A 16,042-nucleotide genomic window follows, 5' to 3' on the forward strand; every position below is an offset into this window, starting at 1 on the left:
CGGTTCCTGCTGAGAGCTCTCTCCTGGCTTGTAGATGGCTGCCTTCGTGCTGTGTTCTCAGGTGGAGAAGAGAGAATGAGCTCTCTGGTATTGCTTCTTATTAGGACACTAATCCTCTTGGATGGATCAGGGCTCCATCCACCTTTATGACCTGACTTAACCTTAATTACTTCCTTATTCCAATTATAGGCACACTGGGGATCACGCCTTCAACATATGACTTTGGGGGGACACGATTCTGTCTATAGCATCCCCCCAAAACATTATAAAGTTAAAGTGGACAAAATCTCACAACAGATGTCCATTTCTTTAAGTCAATTACCCAGTGGCATAAATTCACTATGAAAAAGAATTAGCAAGTTATATCATCCACCACTACTCCTTCTGCCACTCAGTAGGTTGAAAACAATTTCTCTTGTGTTTCAAAGCACTTTAGGAGAATTCTTTTGCTATGTCAAGTCTAACTCTACAACCTTGGCACCTGACACTGCCTGGGAACTTCAGAATAGGCTAGATATGCTCCTTCTACCCACAAGGCACACTTCCCTCTCCATTGGAACAGCTAAAAACCTCTTCATGAGACAAGATCTGTCCTTGGGTGCCTGCCATTTTCTCTCTCTTCTCTGGGGGCCAGAGTGTGCCATGTTTCTTTCTCCCAGGCTGAAGTTTCCCCTTTCATCTTTCCTGCAACGGTTCTCGATGTTGGAGGCCATCTGATCCCTCTGCAAAGTGCTAACCAAGAACTGGCTACCTGGTCCACTACAACCACTGCTCCGTGGCCTCTCAGCTCTGTGTAACATATTGGCCACCAGCCTCCTCTGGCAGGCATGGTGGCAGCTTTGCCACCCTCTGTGTGGGCTGCCTCGCAGGTAGAGCTGTAATAGGCTTGGGTTTAGGAGGAGTTCTCCATCTTGGTGTGATCACTGCAGAGTGGCAGTGCCTGGTGTGGTTACAGGCAGTGCCACTGGATGCCTGCAAACTCCCCATCTTCTATAATCCTCCGGTCTGCAAGGGCAGAAGCCTCCAGGGACCTGAGAAAATCTGAAGCCCTGAGATGTGATTGGATGATGAGAGAGTCTGGCTGTCTTTCACTCCTTCTTCCAGGCTAAAGGGAACTTCCTGTTGGGGCTTTTCCTTTGGTGTCTTGAATGGGGTTGCTCACAGAACCAACACTGTCATCAGTCCTCTTTCACTGTAATTCTGTGGACCTTCTTCTCCCCCACATTGGGGGATATAAATCTATACTCATATAGGTTTATGAGTAGTTAGAATGTGTTGGGTCACTACTAGACCTTTCTCTGAAAAGTGCACACTATAAAGGAGCAGGAAGCATGAAGAAATATGAGAACTTATAATGGAAAGATCCTTTCATTCTTCTTACTGCTTCTATACAAACACACACATACACACTCAACAGTTTCTATCTCCACCATCAAATTAGTCTCATATCTTTCCTTCTTTCTTCCTTTCCTCCCCCTTCTCTTCTCTCCCTCCTTCTTGCCCTCCTTCCCTCTCTCTCATTCCTTCCTTTCTTATTTCCTTCTTTCCTCCCTCCTTTCCTTCCTCCTTTCCTTCCTTCTATGGCCTCAGACCAATCACCAAGTTCTTGCTCTACATGATATAATCTACTTGCTTTGCATAATTTTTACTAAAATTGCACCCATACAAAAATGGTTGATGCCAAGTGTTGAGCCAAGAATTAAAAGGCAATCAGTTAAAGAAGCACCGTAAGTGGACATTCCCCGAATTCAATGTTTTCTTTCTTTTCAAAACCACCCGTTACTTTTATCTTTTTATATCTTTATTGGAGTATAATTGCTTTACAATGATGTGTTAGTTTCTGCTGTACAACAAAATGAATCAGCTATATATATACATATATCTCCATATCCCCTCCCTCTGGAGCCTCCCTCCCACCCTCCCTATCCCACCCCTTCTAAGTCGTCACAAACCATCAAGCTGATCTCCCTGTGCTATGCAGCAGCTTCCCACTAGCCATCCATTTTACATTTGGTAGTGTATATATGTCAGTGCTATTCTCACACTTCGTCCCAGCTTCCCCTTCCCCCCCCCCATGACCTCAAGTCCATTTTCTACATCTGCGTCTTTATCCCTGCCCTGTCACTAGGTCCATCAGTACCGTTTTTTTAGATTCCATATGTGTGCATTAGCATCTGGTATTTGTTTTTCTCTTTCTGACTTACTTCACTCTGTATGACAGACTCTAGGTCCATCCACCTCATTACAAATAACAATTTCGTTGCCTTTTATGGCTGAGTAATATTCCATTGTATATATATGTCACATCTTCTTTATCCATTTGTCTGTTGATGGACATTTAGGTTGCTTCCATGTCCTGGCTATTTTAAATAGCGCTACAATAAACATTGTGGTACATGTATATTTTTGAGTTATGGTTTTCTCAGGGTATATGTCTAGTAGTGGGATTTCTGGGTCATACGGTAATTCTATTTTTAGTTTTTAAAGGAACCTCCATACTGTTCTCCATAGTGGCTGTATCAATTTACATAGTGGCTGTATCAATTTACATTCCCTCCAACAGTGCAGGAGGGTTCTCTTCTTTCCACACCATCTCCAGCATTTATTGTTTGTAGAGTTTTTCATGATGGCCATTCTGACTGGTGTGAGGTGATACCTCATTGTGGTTTTGATTTGCATTTCTCTAATGATTAGTGATGTTGAGCATCTTTTCATGTGTTTGTTGGCCATCTGTATGTCTACTTTGGAGAAGTGTCTATTTAGGTCTTCTGCCCATTTTTGGATTGGGTTGTTTGTTTTTGTGATATTGAGCTGCATGAGCTGCTTGTATATTTTGGAGACTAATCCTTTTCAGGATTATTTTCTCTCATTCTGAGGGTTGTCTTTTCATCTTGTTTGGATTGGAAGAATCAACATTGTGAAAATGACTATAGTACCCAAAGCAATCTACAGAGTCAATGCAATCCCTATCAAATTACTAATTGCATTTTTCACAGAACTAGAGCAAAAAATTTTATAATTTGTATGGAAACACAAAAGACCCTGAATAGCCAAAGCAATCTTGAGAAAGAAAAACAGAGCTGTAGGAATCAGGCTCCTGGACTTCAGACTATACTACAAAGCTACAGTAATCAAGACAGTATGGTACTGGCACAAAAACAGAAATATAGATCAATGGAACAGGATAGAAAGCCCAGAGATAAACCCATGCACATATGATCACCTTATCTTTGACAACAGAGGCAAGAATATATAATGGAGAAAAGATAACCTCTTCAATAAGTGGTGCTGGTAAAAATAGACAGCAACATGTAAAAGAATGAAATTAGAACACTCCCTAACACCATACACAAAAATAAACTCAAAATGGATCAAAGACCTAAATGTAAGACCAGACACTATCAAACTCTTAGAGGAAAACATAGGCAGAATACTCACATAAATCACAGCAAGATCCTTTTTGACCCACCTCCTAGAGAAATGGAAATAAAAACAAAAATAAACAAATGGGACCTAATGAAACTTAAAAGATTTTGCACAGCAAAGGAAGCCACACGTTACTTTTAAATTGAGTCTAGTGCCTGCATGTGTTTTAATGGGCTCTGACTCTTTCAGCCTGGGTGGAATTCAGCTCCACCACTTCTAACTCTATGACCCTGAACAAAAGGCTATTATTTCTTCACCTCTGAAAATGGTGATAATAATGCTATCTCATTAAGCTATTGTGAGGATAATATTAATCAACACATATAAAGCAGTTATAAAAGGACCTGACATCTCTCAAGTGTTTAACAAATATTATATATTATCATTAAATTAGTCTTAAGGTTTTATTGAATACTTATTATGTGCCTAGAACTTTGCTAGGCAGGTGAGGTGTGGGAAAAATCTAATTATTGTTGAATGACCTTTCTTACTGAATTGATTGACCAGGTAGATGTTTCAGAGCCCTATGAACAAGGCCTTGCAGGGCACCCATTGTGTATCCCAACTGTGAGGCATGTGACACCAGAGTTTGAGATGCCATTGTCATGACTAGTAGCTGTCATCTTGATCATCTGTGATTTCTTCTGATTACATTTGATTCCTTATGAAAACCTTAGAGACCACTGTGCAATAATCTTCCTCATGAAGCAACACTTAGATGTACATATAAAGACTAATGGACTTGAATATATCCACACCTTCCCATTATTTTCAAGGACAGCCTTGATTCCTTCCATCTTTTCAACTTATGGCCAGGGGGAAGATCACTTCACCCAGCCTGCTCAAAGTGTACCCCTTGTGCACTGGTCTAGGGAAGTGGGAAAGCAACAAATGCCTGTTGAATGAAACCATTAGGCTCCCAGGCCAACTGAGGTAACACATTTTCAAACACACCAGAAAATTGCTTCTCTGTCCCATCACTCCCCCAGGTAGATGGCTCACATGCTTGCTGCCTTCTCTGGTAGAAATCCTCTTGCATTCCCTCAGTGGCTGCCTCAATACACAGCAAGAAGTACAGTCCAGGCAGCATCCAGGCCCAACCTTGATTCTGCTCAGAAACAGTCCCACCAGCACACCTGCTACCTCCTCACTGGAATCAGCTCATCAGAACGACTGCTTACCAACAGGCCATTGGTCTCTCAAGGGTTTGGAAAAATGAATAATAGCTTCTTCTTCTTCTTTTTGAATTAAAATTAAATTCTCCACGTTTTAATTATTTTTATGATTACAAACCAGTTACTTTATATTATTACCTAGTGTTTTTATAATTTTTTTGAATGAAAGATTCTTCAAATTCTATAATTCTTCACAATTTTCAAAAGTTTCCCATCGATTTCATATAATCCCATAACAACCCTTCTTTTGCCCCTACCCCTATAGTCCCTCCCCTCTTCCCTCCCCTCTGGTAATCACTAGTTTGTTCTCTCTATCTGTGAGTTAGCTTCTTTTTTTGTTTTATTCACTAGTTTGTTGTGTTTTTTAGATTCCACATATAAGTGATGTCATACAATATTTGTCTTTCTCTGTATGACTCAGTACCTTCTTATTTCAAAAATATTGGGGACTCTTGGTCAGAGAATCATGTTGAAACATGTTTTGACAGAGCCTCTGTATGCAATTACCCTTCCTTCCCACTGAAACAAGCATTCCTCACATATGCTGAGTTCTGAAGATTCACAGAGCACTTCAATATCAGTTATTTCATCTTCACAACCACCATGTGTCTTAAGTAAGATATATTTATCAATAATAATGATAATAATAATATTAATAATAAAAACTTTTATTGAGAGCTTCCTTGGTGCCAGTTACTGTACCAAATGTTTTATATGGATTAGCTCAGTTGTCATAACAAGAGCTCTGATTATTCCTGTCAAAAGATGAGGAAACCAAAGCTCAGAGAAAGTAAGTGACTTGTCCATTTTACAGACCCAGAACCAGGCTCCCCAAGGCCCTTTCTAAGGCACCATGCTGTTTCTCAGCGTCTCCAAGTCACCCATGGGGTCTGAGACCACTTTGGTGCCACTTTGGGGGCTCACTGTCCCAGCCTAGAAGAAGTCAGTCACAGTGGTCCATCAGTTGTGCCTGCAGGCCATGGTCTGTGCACACACACAAAGATATCTCATAACCAAAGCAAAGGGCATGATCCCAGTTGGAAATGACTAAGGGATCCTTTGCCTCTGAGGCGAGAGCTCAAATCTACAACTAGTAGCGCCAGTTACACTGGCGTGCTGTCTACATAATGCAAACCATGGTATTTGGCAATGGCTCTTAAACTTGGCACAGTCCACACTCCTCCTGGACCCAAGAGATAACATAACCAAATGTTTTCTGGGGTCGTAAGAAATGAGTGTTTTGCAGGTAGGAAGAAATATAAACATCATCCCTATGGGAGCTTGCTCCATCCAATCCCAAGGACAAAATGGCTCACTCTCTGCTGGCCCTTCGAAAGGTTAAATGTGAGCAAGGGCCCAGGTAAATAGTCACAATGCAAACAAAGTCATGTAAATAAATGCATCTCTGATCGACGCAGGCTGGTGATGCCAAATATACCATCTGCACCATTTCTCATGATGAGATTAATTTTTTTTCCCTGCATGTCCCAAGCAGTGAGAAGATGACCATCCTAATGCAGACCAAGGCATGCCTCATTTGACACTCTTGGAAATTTTTTTAAAATTTCAGATCCACAGAGAATTAGTAGCATTTGTGTTTTTCTAGGTAAGGTTGAAGTTGGAAGAAAGAAATCTCACTGGAAAGTAAAAGGGCAAATGTCCAGGGCCTGAGAAGGTACTTGCCATGTACTGCGATTTTTAGAGGGTCTAGTTACATCTGCAATCTAAGATTCCTCACCTTGCCCACTCACTCATTCACTTGACAAAAGCATTATTTGCATCTAATTATGTTTAGAGCAGTGTTAGGCATTATGGATGCAAAGGTAAGTAAAATATGGTGCTTGCCTTAGAGGGACATTCCTTGTGCTATGAGAATTTGCTTGGCAAGATTTATGGATAACTTCTTGAAAAATAAAAATTAAGAGCCTGTACTCAGAATCACATGTGGAGCTTCTTATATACACAAATGACCAGGTTTTACTCTTCCAATTACTAATCTATCTAAGGTAGGACTTGGGCATCTGTTTTATTTTAAAAAATGAAACAAAAATGAAACTTTTAGGTCAAAAGTCAGCAAACATTTTCTGCAAAGAACCAAATAGTATAATTTTCAGTCTTGTGGGTCATATAGTTGCAACTCTTCACCCCTGCCATTGCAGCCTGGAAGCAGCTATAGACAATTTGAGAATACAAGGGTGTGGCTGTGTTCCAGTAGAACTTTATTATTACAAAAACAGGCAGCATGCTGGATTTAGCCTGTGGGCTATAGTTTTCCACCTCCCGTTCTAGATGATTCTTATGGGCAATAGCCTTAAGATCTGCTTGTCTAGAAAATATTATGACTTTGGAAGGTGTATCACAGGCACTGCCATAGATATGAAATGGAGTAATGCTGCTTTTCCCATCTACGTCACAGTACAGAAAACTATATTTTTAGCATTCCTTCGATGCAGTCTTTGTAGGCTTACATTGAATCTGATCAGACACTTTTCAGAGATCTATACTTAAGTGCCATTCTCGTTGGAAGTAGGGAGTTTTACTAGATACACAGTTTAAACCAAGAAATCAATCTACTTACATTCTAAGTTTTTCTAAGATCAGAAAAAAATTAGATATTTTTGTAATTATTAGATGTATCACTGCATCTTATGGTCTGGAATAGGAAAAAATATATATCCCCTGGAAGAAAGTTCTTAAATTTAAAGAATAGGTCTAAGCTCTTAATTTATACATTTTTATATTTGATAGACAAGGAAAACAAACAAACTTTTGAATATAAACTCTTTGATGTTCTTTCAGTTCTAAGATCTTGAAATACTCTTAGTGTTTATTAAAGGGCAAATTCACTTCAACAAATATTTATGAAATTACAGCTTTGGAGCTAGTATTCCAACTCTTGCATAATACACAATTTTGTGGGAGAAACAACAACAAAAATACCTATAGTGTGAGTGATAGTTGCTATAGTAGGGGGATCACAGCTATAGGGGTGAATAGTTCTTCTTGAGTGGGAATAGGGTGGAGGATGTGGAAGGAGGAGAGAGCACCAGGGGTGTTCAGGAAAAGCCATAGAGATGAAGAGGCATTTGAGTTGGGCACTGAAGGATAAGTAGGAGCTCTCCATGCAGGCAAAGGGCAAAGGAGGGAGTGTTCTTTGAGCAAGGACACAGTGAAAGGAAAAGCACTTCTGTTTAAGGAGTGATGTCTAGGCTACTCTGACTTGAGTCCAAGGTGTCTGGAGATGATGGATGAAAAGGAAAAAACACAGCCTGGGGGGTGGTCTGGGTTCAGAGAGTGAAGGCACGGTTGATAATGCTAAAGTTTTGGGATTTCTTTTAATAGGCCAGGGGAAACCATTTGTTACATTTTGAAGCAAGGAACTGTCCTAATCTTATTTGAGTTTTAGAAAGGTTATACTGGGCTAAGAGCAGAGTGGGCCTTGAGCCTGTCAAAATGTTCATAATTTTCCCCCAAAACAGGGGTGGTGGAATCTTTCCCCAGGAAGTTAAACAAATTCCCCAAATGCCAGGATCCTAGGGAAATGTATCCAGGGAGTAGGCCCTTATGCCCCCACTCGCTCTAGGAGAGGGCAGGGTACCCACTTGGGCCCAGGGCTCAGCTCTGTTGCCTACCTCACTGATAGCCACCCATGGAGAAAAATGTTACAAAGCAAGGAAAACAAGTAAACCAACCAAAAAAAAAAAACCTCTTCAGTACTCTGAGAAAGAGACTTTTTAAATACAAGACTCTTTCCTGTTAGAAAGACAGAAGCTGTGGTCCTTGCTCTCTCTACATTCAAGCCCACTCACCTCCACAAATGTAGGCAGTTTGTGGATAAAAATGCATTCGCCACCAATGCTTCTGTCAGGCACAGGCTTCCCTGTTTTTCAACCTTTATGTTTTTAACACCCTCATTAACATAACATGCCCTTAGCTGTAGGTGTGATGCAAACACTCCACTGTCCAGTGGTGTTTAAATAAACAGTGTTTAAACACCACTTAAATAAATACTTTTGTTCTCTTGACTATCTATCCCGCCCGTGTTTAGCCCCCGAGTCAGAAGCCGATGGCTTCCCATTTCCCTTCTGCATGCAGCACCTTTAGCTCCTTCAGCGGGCGGCTGCCCCGCACCTTCCCGAGAGCCTCCATCCCTCTCTGTATGTCCTTCACTCTCCATCTCAGAGGAGTCGTGGGACTCAAAGAGGCTGCCAAAGCAGGGACCCCTCTGCTGAGAAGGAGGGCCAGGTGAGCAAAGTTCTGAGTGGAAACCTGCACAACCCTGGCAGGCAGGCACTTAATTAGGGCTTTTAAAGAGATTCTTCCAATGAGCATTTATCGACCATTTGCTGTGCCTGTTAAAAAATCCTAGTAAGGCCAGCAGCAATAAGAATCCACTCTGCAGTGTCCACTGCTTATCACTGAAGCCAAGAGGTGTTTCTAAAAACATGCAAAGGGAAGAATAAAATCCTTCCAGGCCACATTTAGCACCAGGGTCAGCAGCGTGGTCTCAGCAGAGGAAAAACAACGGGTCCTGGGCCAGAGAGCAAGCCGCTGGGCTAAGGAGAGACAAAACCCACAGAAGTATGTGCTCACTTGACTTTATTTCTGGTCATAAAACAGCCGATCACTTTACTAGGATAAAACAGCAAGTTTTTTCTATTCTGCTTTCACAGTCATCTTTCTTCCCTGTTTCTAAAATTGATTTCATTCCCATTTAGCTATGAGCCAAAAAGAGCCCTCCGTCCACTGTCTCCCAGTTTATTTTCCATCATGTCATTTTATTTCAGCTTTAGAACCCAAATTCTTGTTTACATGTAAATAACTCTGTGATTTACACTTATTTAAAAACGAATAAGAAGAGACCACTAATCATCAATTGTTTTACCCTTGATCATTTTTTGTTATTAAAACATCATTTTTAGCTCTTTTTCTCTCAAGGACTGGGTTTGGATAATTGAGCTTTGAAAAAAGATTGAAAACTTTTTGGATATAAATTGAGGGGAAAAACCTGAGATGTTAAGTACTAAGTTGTAGTCCACTATTGCCCTTATGTTTAATAATGGAAATACAGTTTAGTGCACCATGCAAAAGAGCATCCTTATATTTTTCAATTGCAAGTGTCCAATTATGCACAAGGGTCAAGGCAAAATTGATCTGAAGGAGCTCAATTTTAAAATCATTTTAAAAAAATCAGGACAAAGGCTGCCGTAGTATTAAGCTAAAATGTCTAAAAATGAAAAGTATTATGCATGCCGCATGGCGGAAGATCAGATTTTTGTTAATGCAAGTTTTAAATGCTGATTAATCCTCTCGAGAGTCAGTTTCCCAAAGCACTGGACTGTATTCAAGTCTTTTTCAAAAGAGCGCATCACTTCCATTATTCTGAATATTAATTGAACAACATTATAACTAAGGATACAAAGCAAGATTTAAAACATGATTACAGCTGTCAGTGCTTACATCTAAATAAGTCATTGGAAATTCAAGCTTAGAAGAAAAAAATGGTGTAAATCGGTCTTAGAACAGTGAAGCTCTCTCTTAGCTTTTTCAAAAATGAATTTGCTGTTTAGGACTCGAGAAAGCTTCACCTGTGACTTGGTCTTAATATATTTATCTGGGCAATTCTCAATCAGAAATCAAAGTTATGTTTTGACTTGAAATTTGGGACAATGTCAAGGACATTTTCTTTGGAGGAGAAGGGAAGGAAGAGCCCAAGAATATTATTAGTTCGTAGAATTTTCCCATTTCCTTATTTTATATTTCTGTTTCAGTCTCTTGTCTATACTCAAAAATCAAAGAATTAACCAAATTTAAGCAAATAAGATATTACTATGGTTTCAAAACAACTCATTAAGCTCAGAGTCAAGCAATGGCAAGTAACTAATGATTTATTTTCACAATAATCAATTGTCAAATTCAACTTCTTTTATCTCCCTAATCCAGTTTGGGGATAGCTAAAATCCCCATTTCCCCACCAGAAGGAGTGTAAAATATTGGCTTCTATTACAACCTTGGGGAATTTTAGTTTCGTTTAGTTTTGCTTCCTTAAATGGTTGCTGTGTATTCGAGTGATAGCTCTTTGTTCAAAAGGATGCAAAAGCCACTCTCACATCTAATTCTAGTGAGATAAATGGCATTATGAAGGGAATATTAAAAATTTACAGCCCTTTTTACTAAGTTTATTTGTCAGCCAAACATGCTGAATATTGCATAGCACACACACAAAAGCATGCCATCCTGACGATGAAAAAGATATGAGCAAATAATGATGCAGTGATAACAAGTCTGATGGAGTTTGCATATCTCCGTTGCTATTTGGCATGTCATTTAATTGCATTGCACCAAACCAGCAGAATCACACAATATGTTAGTGTAAAGGGTCCACAGTTTAAGCGGAAAATCTAGAAGTGTTAACTATACACTGTCTAATTATACAACCCTACTGTACCGGAATGTGATTTCAGAAACCATTTCTGACATATGGGAAAAGGGTAGAACAGCTGGTCATTAAGGTTTTCTCAAGACTATTTAGCAACACACTTGAATGTAATTAAAGTGAGACACTAAATACTGCACTTGTGGTACAATGTATTTTTAATTTTTATGGCACGTGGTAAAAGTAAATAAATGCAAAGCATTCAAGTTTCTCCATTCGGCATCCAGCTTGTCAAAGATGCAGTGACTGGCTGATTGCAAGCCGGGTCCTGGTGTAAGTCACAGATATCTATTTGGGATGTTTAAGGCTGCCATAAAGGGACTGAATTCGGCAATATTCAGAGGGACGTCTAATTGGAATCCCCGACAATTCATGAGATGAACTCATTCATTTATTTATTCATTCATTCATTCATCAAACGCGACCTAGAATAATTTTAGATGATAAAGACATTAGCTCTGCCCCGAGTTGCCCACAGCTTATGATGCTTAAAATACAGAGTGATGCAAGGTGATTAAAGGGTACTATGGAGCCCCAAGAAGGGCATCTGGCCCAAACTGGTGATGTCCAGCAAAGCCCCCTAAATTGGAATCATCTTAGGTAAGTAGAAAATAAGGGAGAGAGGGATAAGACGTACAGCAGGACAATCTAAGCAGAGGGAGCAGATTATGCAAAGGCTTGGAAATGAGAATATTGTATAATAAGAATATAATCTTTACATTTATTGAACACTTACAACATCCTGGCACTAGGCTAAGTCCTTCACACATATTATCTCATTTAATCCTCACAGAAGCACTGTGTGCTAAGTACTGTGGTCTATACTTTACAGATGAGAAAACTAACAGAATAGTCCATGGCAAAGCAGTTTGTGGGTGACTGAACCAGGATTCAAACCCAGGTTTGCCTGAGTCCCGAATCAAACTTTTCTCCATATTGCCTTCCCCCAACTGACAGAAAAACAGCATGTCTATTTAGTTTTTAAAGAACTTAGTGTATAAACACATTAGTCCTTATTAAAGCCCTATGATTAAGAGAAAGGAAAAGACAAGCTACAGAGTGGGAGAAAATATTTGCAAATCACATGTCTAATAAAGGACTTATATCCAGAATATATAAAGAACACTCAAAACTCAACAGTGAGAAAATAAATCACCCAATTAAGTAGCTGAGCAAAAGATTTGACAGACACTTCTACAAAGAAAAAATATAATGCTAATTAAGCACATGAAAAAATGCTTACCGCCATTAGGGAAATGCAAATTAAAACTACAAAAAATACCATTACATTCCTAGTAGAATGGCTAAAATAATAAAAAATCATGACAATACCAAGTGCTATCAAAGATGTGGAGCAACCGGAACTCCTACACATTGCTGATGGGAGTGCAAGATTGTACAGTCACTCTGGAAAATTGTGGCAGTTTCTTATAAAGTTAAACATACACTTACCATATGATCCAGCAAATCCACTTCTAGGTATTTATCTTAGAGAAATGAAAACCTCTGTGAATATTTAGAGCAGGAGTATTCATAATCTTTGAAAACTAGAAACAATACAAATGTCCTTCAGGAAATGAATTGGCAAACCGTGTCACATCTGTGCAATGGAATGCTGCTCGGCCATGAAAAGGAATGAATTAGTATACACAACCAACATGGATGAATGTCAAAGGCATTAAGTTGAAGAAAGGGTACACACTCTATGACATTCTGAAAAAGGAAATCTTATAGGAACAGTTGTCATGGGTTAAGAGCTGGGGGATCGTTTGACTACAAAGGGAATTTTTAGGGGGAGGAAACTGTTCTGTATCCTGGTTGTGGTTGTGGGTATATAAATGTATGCATCAAGACTCGTAGAACTACACACCAAAAATAAAGTCAATTTTACTGCATAAAATGTTTTTAAAAACCCTATGAGGTAGATGTCTTAGTTTGGGTTCCCCCAAAACAAACCCTGAGATAAGAAATTAGGGAATAGGAATTTATTTGCATAGTGAGTCCAGGAATCATAAGTGAAGAAATGGGGAAAGTGAGACAGAGAAGGGAGAAAAGTAAAAAAATGTTGCATTAGTGAGTGGGTCTCCATGGTGGGTGGCTTCAGCTCAATAACATTGAGAATCTTCTGAGAAACCATGTGGAGTATGTCTCAGAATTGCTCCACCTATAGGCATCTTTCATTTGGTTGGGGCTGAAGTTGCCCTTGAAGCATAAACTCTTATGCTTCTAGGTTGTGTAAGTGCCTTCGAATGCCCTTAGGCAAAGAAGAGGAAAGACCTAGGTCCCTGAGGTGGGAAGATGTCACCTGCCTATTGCAGCTGCCTGTGAATTCTGGTGGGCTGAGGAGTAAGGGAAGGCAATCGACAGCATCTGCTAATGAGGTATTAGTAATAGATGCTCTATACATTTGGTTTTGCAATCAAGTGGGGGAAATTTGTCAGATGATTAAAATAAATATATGCAATGTTGATAATAAGAACTCTAGTCATCTGGGAAAATACTTACAATATGCCAGGTACCACGTTAGACTTGCCAGACTTCTCCTTATTCTATCATCTGATTCTTCCAACAGCCCTATGAGATAAACATCAATACCCCCACTTTACAAGCAAGGAAACTGAGGCTCAAAGCAGTTAAGTAGCTTCCCCAAGTATGTGCGTGTGCGCGTGCGCGCACGTGCACACACACACACACACACACACACACACACACACACACACATAACTGGGTGATAAGATCAACTTAGAAGCCCATAGTTTTTCCATCATGCTTGGTCAGTGCCTACTTTGATTTATATTGCTACATAACATTCCAGAAGATATAGTAATTCTGAGAAAACAGTGCATAGCATGAGGAATTATGAATTGCGATTAAAAAGCCAGGTCTAAATCACTCCAGGGCTGAGCCCTACTTGTGGGAATACTCAGGCCTTCTATTTCTGGGTAACTATGGGCATTTCATTGTTCATTAGAATCTTCAATAGATAGTGGCTGAGAAAAAAAAAAAATCTCAAACCAATTCACTTTACTCCTTACACAGATGTCTAGAAATGTTGAAACTTTGGCTAATAAGAAATTGAAAATTGGCTGTATAATAATCATCTGTGCAACTGCTATCTTCTTATTAGCATAAATGACCAAGCGATGCTCTAGCTGTGAGCATTGATCCTGTAGCTTCAGCCTCCTTACCACCACTGTGGAACGATACCTTTCATTTTCCTTACTGCTTCTTAATGGGCAGTCCTTCAACCCTGAAGATGACTTTGCCGCAAAAGGACATGAACTTGGAGTTGTTTTCCACCGTAGGAAGAATAGGATTATAGACTCATCCACATTCCCTTACTCTCTCCCAATTGTCGTCTCTATTCTCATCATAGTAGCTGGACACAGTTAAAGGATATAGACTTTTGGCCAGAGAACAAAAGAAAGATAACAGACCCACGTGGGCACTGAACCCCTGACCTCATTAGCATTGTTTTCTCACCACCTCTGCTAACAGAGAGCCCAATTACGAACACTGAATCAAAGAGGGAAGTCACCTCTTCACCCGAAGCCAAGAAAAGCCTACGACAGCTGGTTTTTAAGAAGGGAATGCTTCTCCAGTCAAATAACCACAGTATGAACATCCACAAGCAATTTCTAAGCATCTTCTATCCTTGCATGGCTCAGTATAACAAGAATTGCTGTCAACGTGGTTTCCAGTCTGGGAGGTGACGAAGGCTTTGGGAGCATCACCCTACGATGGATGTGATGGAGTATGCTGGGTGTACCTTCTTAAAAAGACTCTCAAGAGTGAGCCAACTTGAATCTTCTGCAGTTGTAATCCCCCAATCTTAGTCCCCTCTTTGAAACCCTTCCACACTGTCTTTTTTTTTTAACTTTTTATTTTATATTGGAGTATAGTCCATTAACATTGTTGTGATAGTTTCAGGTGCACAGCAAAGTGACTCAGCCATACATATACATGTATCCATTCTCCCCCAGACTCCCCTCCCATCCAGGCTGCCACATAACATTGAGTAGTGTTCCCTGTGCTATACGGTAGCTCCTTGTTTGTTCCACACTCTTAGTCTTCACACTGGAAGCTCTGCCTATTTCTTTTGACTGTCCACTGAGGGATCTGTGGCAGAGCTAGTTCCACAGTGGGTTTTACAATTGAAATGACTCATTACTCTATGGCATTATATAGATTCTTCAAAGTGGTTCTTAAACTGCTAATTACAACTTCCTTGTTCTGAAAGGTAGAGAATTTGTACAATTTGTGTCTCTGTGTGCATGAGTATATGCATATATATAGTTGTTTAGGAATTTTTTTAGAATATAAGTTGAGTTACATCTAATTAGTTGTATTCCATTTTTTGAAAACTTAAGTTATTTCAATAAGCTCCTGGGAGGCAATGACTGAATAGGTCAGTCAAGGCATGATGCTGATAAAACCAAAGATGACTCAATTCCCAGACCAGTTACAGGGCTTTTTAGTAGGCGTGGACCACAGCTCTAGGCAGAGCCAACCAGCTCATACATGGTGTGATTTATGTAATGAGAACAAGTAGAGAGAGAGCATGGACAGTTCATTGCAGAAACACCTTCCCTACTGGAAAAAAAATACAGCCAATTCTGATGGCAGTGGTTTAGCTTTATACTGTTCTCATATACTAAGGGCAGCACTACTTAATGAATTAGAAGACATATGCCCAGAAGCTAGAGTTGGCCCATGCAAAGGTGAATTCTTGTTCTAGACTCCAAATTGCGGTTATGTTTCAGAATATATTTTACTTTATAGAAGATTTTTGACACTAAAGATTTGGCTGCTAACTCTTCCTTCTACTCTACTCTACTCTACTCTTCCCAGCACCAGACAACAATGAACTTCCCCCCCATTTCCCACCAAGCCTATGCATATAATTTACAGGCATACCTCGGAGAATTTGTGGGCTCAGTTCCAGGCCACCACAGTAAAGGGAATAATGCAATAAAGCAAGTCACACCAATATTTTGATTTCCCA

The sequence above is a fragment of the Aethalodelphis obliquidens genome, unplaced genomic scaffold (genome assembly GCF_003676395.1).
Source record: "Aethalodelphis obliquidens isolate GAN/ISIS:26980383/991018 unplaced genomic scaffold, ASM367639v1 scaffold48, whole genome shotgun sequence".
Taxonomy (NCBI): Eukaryota; Metazoa; Chordata; class Mammalia; order Artiodactyla; family Delphinidae; genus Aethalodelphis; species Aethalodelphis obliquidens.